Genomic DNA, 9,328 nt, shown 5'->3' with positions numbered 1-9,328 from the left:
GTGTGTGTGTGTGTGTGTGTGTGTGTGTGTGTGTGTGTGTGTGTGTGATGTGTGATGTGTATGAAAATTTTGATTACACTTTTAGTGCAAATTATCCAGTCATACTGCAAACAAACCCTGTTAGATTGCTGCCAGATAGAGCATAGCACTGTTTAGAGGAAGGGCTTTTTTGGGGGGGGGAAAAATAATAACTTATGTTTATCTGTTTGTATCTTGTGGTGGCTGGAAGACTGCTATAGAGGAATCCCTGCTTTTTGTGGTAAATGACATTTTCCTCCTGCAAACATAAACTCTTGGGTGGTACGGAAGAAACTGAGGACCAGAATAACATGAAACACAGGTTCCTGAGGATTGTAAAGGTGTTGCTGGTATGAATACAAAAAGCAACCATACACTCTGTGAGGAAATGTGGTGATACTCCGAAAGAAAGTGAAACAGAATCATAGAATCATAGAATCAGCTGGGTTGGAAAGGACCTCTGAGATCATCAAGTCCAACCCTCGATCCACTACCGCTGTGGTTACTAGACCATGGCACTAAGAGCCACATCCAGTCTCATCTTAAAAACCTCCAGGGATGGAGAATCCACCACTTCCCTGGGCAGCCCATTCCATTGCCTCATTACCCTCTCTGTAAAGAATTTCTTCCTAATATCCAACCCAAACCTCCCTGGCACTGATTCAGTGATAAAAATTACAGTTTTTGACAGAACATCTTCATATTTAAGTAAATGGTGATGTCACAATGCTCTAAGGGACACAGGGCATTTTGTTAAAACAAAACAGTTCAAGCTGATTTTAAAATACCTTCATAGAAATACACTGCACAGTATTTAATCTGTTTTTTGAAATTTTTAATTTCATTAATTGAACCCAGTTTTCTTAATTCATTTGGACAGATATTTTTGAAAGGACAGCTAACTTCTCCAATCTGCTTTTACTTTCAATGTTACTTTCATTAGGTGTTTCATTCTCTTCATATAGCATTTCTTAAGGACAAACAATTCTTAGCCACTAATACCAAGCATGGTCTGTATTATCTTACAAGTCACAGAATAATCTTCAGATAATCTGTGATTCCCTAAATACTGTGATTTGACTGCAATGTCAAATAACCTACAGAAAAAAACATATATATATATATCTATCATATCTATAATCACAGGATTAGAACACAAAACAAGCAATTTATTGTCATCTTCCATTTTGGGCTGTGAAGAAATTTCTGGCCTGTGTAACTGATGCTGGAAAGAATCAGCAGAGCTTGTGCTGTTGGACTGGTGATGGGACCATCTTGTTTCTCACACAACTGAGGTGTAGGTTTCCCTCCAGATCCTCTTCCACCACCTTTTCAAAACTTACTTTTTTATTCCTGCACACCATACTTTTAAAGATGTCTTAATCAAACCTAACCTGTACTAAATCCTAACTTCTCCTACTAAATGAATTTTACTGTTTCTAAAAACCTATCTCCTCCCCCCCACCTTTCTTTCAAATATTAAAGCACTTTATGACCTTGTATAAAAGTAACACAGGAATTGAGTGTATTAACTACTCAGTGGCTATGGGTAATTAAAATCACTAATGAGTTGATGGCTGGGCTAAATAGCTGAGGAAGCAGTCTTTGTTCTCATGCTCTTCTGCTCCTTCTATTCCTGTGCAGAAGTTATCGTCACTTTGCTTTTTACTTTTTCATTAATTGCTCCTTATCTGAAGAATTTTTTCTCACCCCTACCAGTACAATGGTATAGGAGAGAAAATAAAAGTCATAAAACATGCTTTGCTTGCCAAAATGTAATGAAAAATCCTTCCTGACTTGCTTCATGTGACATTTTGCCAACGCAAGAGTGAATGATCTCTCTAACTGAAACACCTGGAGTAAAAATTGAATTGTCAAGCAAAAAATCTGTAATACCTTTTTTTTTTCCCAGACATGTACAGACTGGAGCCTTTACTTGCACTTAGGCTGCATAACAGAGACCCTAATATACACTTACAGTTTCTACAAACATGAAAAACGTTGAAAAGAAAAAATGAAGAATATCACAGCAGACCTAAGAGACACAGTGAGGTCTAGGGGATTCTACTCCTTCCTTTTTTCACCATGTATCTTCTCTTTTGCAAAGTCAATGTAGTTATGAAAATCCCCATCACACAATATAACCCCTCAATACTCCAGGGCCAGATTCTCAGGTGAATTTATTTCTTTTATCCTCCGCATCATTCATTCAGGATAAAAAAGACCAATAAACTGGCAGCATACGGCTGGTGGAGCTCTTCTGTGGTATGTGGAGAAACTGTTGTGCATTGCTGATCTGGTCTGGATTTGTTCCTCTGATTTGCCGTCTTCCCGAGAGGGAAGCAAAGCAATGATATGGCCAAGCTACACTCCATCATATCTCACCGTAATGGCTTCTATTATTCTTTTTTTTTCTTGTTATTGTACTTATCCTATACTACTTCACTGCAAGATAGAGTTGCATTCCTGTTCTCTGCATTAATAAACAGAGAGCTAAGATGCAGAGATTCCAGACTTCAGCTCAGCCTCAGCTATATCAGTACCCAGCATATTGAAAGTATTACTCAGGTGACTTTGTGGATTTACAATGGAGTTTTATACGAATATAAGCTTGAATATCTTTATTACATATCTGCCAACAGCCTTAAGCACATTTTATATACACAAAAGTTTGCAGCAAAGCTGAAAAAAAATCCTGTTTCAGCTAATTATTGCTCTCAATTTCTATCAAATCCAAAAGCAAAAGAATTTTAGCAGAGGTGATGGGGGAAAAAAACCCCTTTTACCTAGTCAGTTTAGGTCCCATGGTTATTGAGACCCCAGACTGATTCAGGGGCATCATGCCTCTAAACTCAGAGAATTTTTTATGATGTTGTCTCAAAATTATGCGACTGTTATCATGAGGTTAGAGTTGAAGCTGTTGTCTCACTAATAAACATGCTGCCCTCACAAATGATCTTGGAAGTTGGGGAAAATCCATCTCCCAGATTTAGTTTTTCCAATAAAAGTTCGTCGGTTCAGCACTGCTGTTTTAGTACTGCAGCCTAACAGCAGCCTGGATTTGAGAGCCTGTTAATCTCCTGATTACAAAGCCAAACTTACATGGGAGCAAGGAGCAATTACCTCCAAGCTCAGACTTTTCCCTCAGTCACATTTCAACTCTCTGGCAGGACCTTTCGATCTTTAGGTCTGCTCTGGGTAGACCATTCTCCCTGCCACCCTCTGGGCTTTGCCATGCAAGTCAATGTCTTTCTGCATTGCAGAAATTCCTTAATGATCACAACTGGTGACAGGTAGATCTTTCTCTCTCATCTGATATTCCTTATTTTACCTTTACACTCGGTCTGTGCAGTTAAATAGAGGATATGCTGGTAAGACACTGATAAGCAACCCTGCTTACTGAACTTGATAGGCATCCCTATATCATTTGTAGTTTTACTGCTGCTTTGCAATTATCTTCAATCATACTGAGCTTTGTCTGAGGGAAAATGCAAACAGGATAATAAATTCTCAACATCTGAAACATACAACATAGTCACAGATGCTTTTAAACGACACAAATAAATAAATAAGCAAACAATCCCCAATACCTTACTGATTTATATGAAAGCTAGATCAGAAAGGTCCCTTCATTAACTAGCTGATTCAATCCTCTCCCGACAAAGCTGCAGTCAGACTTCCAGTCTTTGTGCATACCACTCAGACAACAATCCTACATGGTAGAATCTTTCAGGGAACACATTTATAGCGGGGCTTTATCTTACAGTGTCTTCAGCAAAGAATACTTTTGTGAACACCCTCTTACATAGAATCATAGAATCACAGAATGATTGGTATTTGAAGGAACCTTAAAGCTCATCCAGTTCTACTGCCACAGGCAGGGAAACGTTCCACTGTCCCAGGTTGCTCCAAGCCCTGTCCAACCTGGTCTTGGACACTTTCAGGGATGGGGCAGCCACAGTTTCTCTGGACAACCTGTGCCAGAGCCTCACCAGCCTTGCAGCCAAGAATTTCCTCCTGATATCCCATCTAAACCTACTCTCTGTCAATGTGAAACCATTCCCCTCTGTCCTGTCACTCCAGGCGCTTGTAAATTGTCTCTCTCCTTTCTTGTCAGCTCCTTCAGGCACTGTAAGGCCACAAATAGGGCACTCCAGAGCCTTCTCTTCTAGAGGGTAAACAACCCCAGTTCTCAGATCTGTGATCCTACAGATACTCATGTCTGTGGACCTTTGATCTCAGAGACTCATCAGAAATTCATGTTGGTAGAATTGGAAGAGGAATCACAGAGACCATCTACTATCCAAAAGTTTCTAAATTGCTTGTTCACTAGGCATTTTTCACCCTCAAAGTGAATATCGTTTTGTTTCAAGGATATGCAGAAATACCTCTACTAACACAGGTGTAATCTTCCATGCAGTATTGAGCAGTGAAAAAAATAATCTTGTACCATTAAGCAATAATATTTCCCTTTCTTTCTAGTGACTTTCTACTCTATTTAAGTGTAAAAAATGTCTTCCACTTAATTTTATCACCTACCCCAATAGCCAAGACATATTGTACCAATGTCTAAATATTAGAAATTTACTTATTAACAACAGATTGATATCAAATGTGAATTTAATAAATCATTTTGGGTGGATATATGTTCAGAGCTACTAAACCACAGACTGCCCATTTAAGCATTTTGAGACTGTATAGGCTTTTCCCTCAGACAACAATTTAAATATCTTTGTAGGTGAAATCTTCAGTCTTCCTTTGTAGGACCTTGTGAGAACTTGTGATTTTGTAATTATGCCAATGGAACTGCTTCCTTCTGTGGTAACATTACACTAGAATCCATGCATATATTCTCAAAGCATGTATTTTCTTGCACTTGTCAATAGTCAGTATTCCATACCATCATACTGTCAGTTCTGTCAGTTTTCCTCTTTTTAATGCTCATCACAATTATCAAGAGCATATTTCATCTAAATGTTCTTCATCCTTTCATCCCAATTTTGACCTTTTTTTTTAACAATGTTAAAAATTACAGTTGGATATCTTTACGCTGTGCTCCTTTTGTTTTATATCTTCCTTTTTTTTTTGTTTTGTTTTTAATGTTCCCGTTCTACAACATTTTTCATCATCTTAATTGTGGAGCTGTTGTCTTTTACAGCAAAGACCCTTGGTCTCTATTAAATTATATTGTCTAAATGTATGAATTCATAAGGTTAATGCAGAAGGGCGTTATCTGTTCTATATTAAAATGTTTTATGCTTTGAGAAAAATAATTATTTCCTTGCTTTATGCATAAATCTATATGGTCAAATATTTAGTGTGTAACCATGATCAACACTTTCATTCCAGAGGAGCTGAACCACTCAGGGGACAGGTAGCAGGTAGTTCATCTCTAGGGCACTAGTCTGAAGCCACTCCAAGTCTGGTCAAAACTATCTGACATCTGGTGTCAAAGGAAAATAAATTTATTCAGGGCATCTTTGACTGACTAAGTAGGAATGTAAATAATTATGCTTTTCATCTCATGATTTTTTCTTCAGTTTTACCATTTTTCCTATGTGCTTCTGTACTCTTGATAGCTATTAATCTACTCAAATATCATTCACTTCTGGACTTTTCATTTTATATATGAATAAATATCAAATCACTCCACTTACTACAGAAAAGTTTCAAAAATTAATTCTTTTGTCAATTAAAACCAGGTTTCCTTAAAATTGTAGTCTTTTACACATTCCCTTCTTTCACTCTAAGAAAAAAAAAAGTCACTTCCAGAAATGTTGTTTCAGAGCATAATTTTTAATTTACAGGGGCATTATCAATTTCCTTGTGCTAGGTTTCTATTTTGTTTTATTTTGAGAGATGCTTAAATTTTGCCATATATCTCAATTTAAGGAAAAAAAATCTGTATGAATAATATCTAAGTGTACACATCACTCCATATATTCTTCAATTTCAAAATGGTCAGAAACTTTCCCCACCCTCTTGCTTTCTTCTGAAGTGAGAGAAGAGGAAGAAAAGGGTTTAAAACTTGGGAGTGAATGTTTCTGACACTCCTGCTTCAGTTCTATGAGGTTTTGTTTTGGGCCAAAGCCACAGGAGGGAGTGAAATGTAACCTCTGGAAATTTTTATAAGCTGAAATAGAACTTTCCTGTATGTCCTAGCACTCAGTGCTTTTGAAGTGTTCATTTCTCCCAGGTTATATTTCCCGTTCCTCAGAAAAATAACTTCTGTTAATATTTTCCTACAACTGTTGAAGCCTGATAAAGAGATCTCTTTCACAGATAGCACTTATCTTCATGTTTGCATAAAGCAGTTGAAAAAAATCCACCATTATACAGAGTAAAGTTTTCAAACACTCCAGAGTTGTTGTAGGGGAGAAAATGTTTCCCAAATGATTTTTTTTTTAATAATTGAAAGTGTTTAAGTACTCTTAGGGAGATATTGAAATGCTTTTCATAGTTTTTTAATAAAAAGTATTGATTTATGAAAATTTATAACATCCATTTTAAACACATGAAGAAAAAAAATGCTCCAGAAATTAGAAACTATCAGTAGTAAAATAAGATAAATATGTTAATGACAATATGATGTTCTATATACCTATTTTATTTTCTCCATCATCTCATGACCACAGGTTGTATCGATTGTTAATCTCCCTGGAAAGGATGGTGTATTTTTTTAATCTCAGAAAATTTTGTCTCAACTTTGCATTTTGAGAAGGGAAGAAAAATATACAGTCCATAGCAATTGCATGCAGATTGACTTAGAATGAGACCTGGTCTGTAGATTCTTAACTTAAAAATAGTGAATGATAATGAAAATATATGTATATAACAGAGAGGTTCATTCCCAGCTCACCTCCCCTGGACTGGTGGTGCTGTGAAATCTAAACTGAACGGTTGAGGGGACAACTGGAGGTGTAGGAAAGCAGGACAGGACAGACAGATGGTCTGCTACATAAGTCATGCTCTCAAAAGCTGCTTGTTTAAATTTATATGTGCTCAAAACCTGCTCCAACCTCCTGAAGCAGAGCCTGTGTTTTATCACCAACACATAATTATATTCTCAAAAGCTTGATCCAGAACTGTAAGAACAGTAATCCAATGCTGCTACTTTGTGGTTTCTAAAATGTTTTAAAAGTTTTATTTTGGACTTTTTTTTTTCAGACCCATGTGATCCTTCTTTTTTTTTCTCCCAGAGTCAAAACACAAATTGTGTGAATGGTAGATGATGTGAGAATTTTCTATTTCAGGTTTCAATTTATTTTGTTCATGTTTCATGTATATTTTAAGGCATTGGTGTTGTTACAATATCAAGCAAGATCATCATCCAGCATATTTTGGTAATAAAGGATAATATATATTATATTATCGTACTCTACAAATTAGAGACTAGCATGATCAGAAATGTGCTGCAGACAGTAACAGATTAAAATAATATATAATTTTTAATGTTCTCACAATCATTTGTTGTTGATAAATCAAATCTTAAGTAAGTGTCCTTACTTTTTCCTCCAAACTTAATTGCTATAAGTAATTTTCTCAGAAAAAATATATAGGAGGAGATAACATTTTTAATATATATATTATATTATTTTACTCTATGAATTAAGGACTAGCATGATCAGAAAGATGGTGTAGGCAATAATGTAGCCATATGGACATGCAGCAGGTTTTTAATAACATCCGCAAACTGTTCCCATGTCCTGAGAGCTGCAGAGTCATTCTGAGTAAAGGGAATCTGAGAGCTCCTGTGCATGTTTAATGTTGTTGTTCTCATTCTCTTCACTCTGCAATCGAGTCACCCTGGAGAAACCTGTGTAAAAAGATTGACCCACTTCTGAAAAAGAAGTAAAAAAAAAAAAACTCTCAAAAAAAATATGCAGGAGGTTATGTTTTCTACTGCTGGAATTCTCTAGACACCAGAAGGATGGACTTTGGGATAACAGGAGCTTGAAGAGAAAGAAGGTGGTCAGACAGGAAAACTAACAGGGTCCATAATTTAGGGTTTGCATAGAAAACTCATTAGTCATTTAAAAAACTTCAGAAGCTTGATTGCAAAGTTACCCAGCTAATGTTCTTTGTACTTGATGGTCTAGTGTGCCCCTGTAACTCTATATAGAGGTGAGCCTTTTTTCCTTCAATTTTTCTTTTTAAGAATTTGCCATGATTATCACATCTAAACAATCATTAAAACAGGACAAACATGGCTTAGTAGGCTACTGCCCTGCACACTGGATACTGAAAACACATCATCTCTTTATAATTCTGAAAGTTTGTTGTTAGCAGTTAACTCTCTGAGACTTTCCTACCTTTTTTAGTACTCAACAAAAGAATTCACTTTATTGTGTGTAGGATGGGGAAACGTGGAATGGGGAAAGAACAGAACACACTCCCACAAGTAGTAGTGATATTACTTGTTAACACCAATATGTTCATTCAAGGTTAGAGAAAAAGAAAATTCTCACCTTTAGCTTTTTTTTGACATCTGGTACCTGAAGATGTGAATGCCCCGTGATTTCTTTTCTCTCTCTGCACTTGAAACTACACAAGATATTTGTGTTCCTAATAATCAGTCAGCAGTTTCATAGTCACACTCAAGAACAATAAAGGTTAAATTTATATTGTGAGTTTTGGCCCAGAAAAATTAGTTAAAAACAAAGAGTACTAAGTGGTAGAATGCCTGTTGAGGTCACAATGAGCAACTTTGGTATTTTATTATAGGATCAGCTCATGGAAGAGGAGAACCAGTGCAAGGACATTTTGAGAGTCAGTGGTAAGTAACCCGCAGTGTACAAGGATAAGAACCCATCCAACTTGGACTGATTCTGAAAATTGTATTTGTTCATCAGGAAGATTTCCAGCTGGATTCAGGCATGTCATTCATGCATGTAAATAATCACATATTCCTGATATATGTAATTTAATATTCTAGTTCTACAAGTGAGTACAAAAAATTAAAAGAACCTGCAGACACTTGATAAAAATGAAAAATAATGACTTCAGAATATGGTAAATGCATAAATCTGTTACTGAGTCAGTATAGGTCATTTTCTGAAATGCATGCAAAGTGATTTATGAATGACCTATAAAATCATTTTAGTATTACTTCTTTTTAAACTTCTATTTGAATATTTTTTTTTTCCAAGTCCATAGGAATTTTTGAAGAAGCTCTAATAAAATATTCATGGTATTAGCTAAACAAAGGATAACCATTGCTAGCATCTGGATCTGGAAATGCAGTTAGTGATTACTGCTTTCAAGTAATTTTAAGATATTTGAATTATTTGTTACTGCACGTGAGAAGTAT

At 36.1% G+C, this 9,328-nt stretch overlaps 1 long non-coding RNA gene across 1 annotated transcript in view; it reads left to right on the top strand.

Moving 5' to 3' along the window:
- LOC113943526 overlaps positions 1–8,994 on the top strand; it is a 12,183-nt gene extending 3,189 nt beyond the window's left edge. Inside the window, exon 4 of the long non-coding RNA XR_003526360.1 lies at positions 8,743–8,994. This is a non-coding gene — a long non-coding RNA (uncharacterized LOC113943526). The remainder of the gene's footprint in view (positions 1–8,742) is intronic.
- Positions 8,995–9,328: the final 334 nt, after the last annotated feature.

Source organism: Corapipo altera, unplaced genomic scaffold, assembly GCF_003945725.1.
Source record: "Corapipo altera isolate COAL_440 unplaced genomic scaffold, ASM394572v1 61411, whole genome shotgun sequence".
NCBI classification, from domain to species: domain Eukaryota; kingdom Metazoa; phylum Chordata; class Aves; order Passeriformes; family Pipridae; genus Corapipo; species Corapipo altera.
Note: the sequence above shows the minus strand (reverse complement) of the source record. Positions and strands in the feature narration are given on the sequence as shown.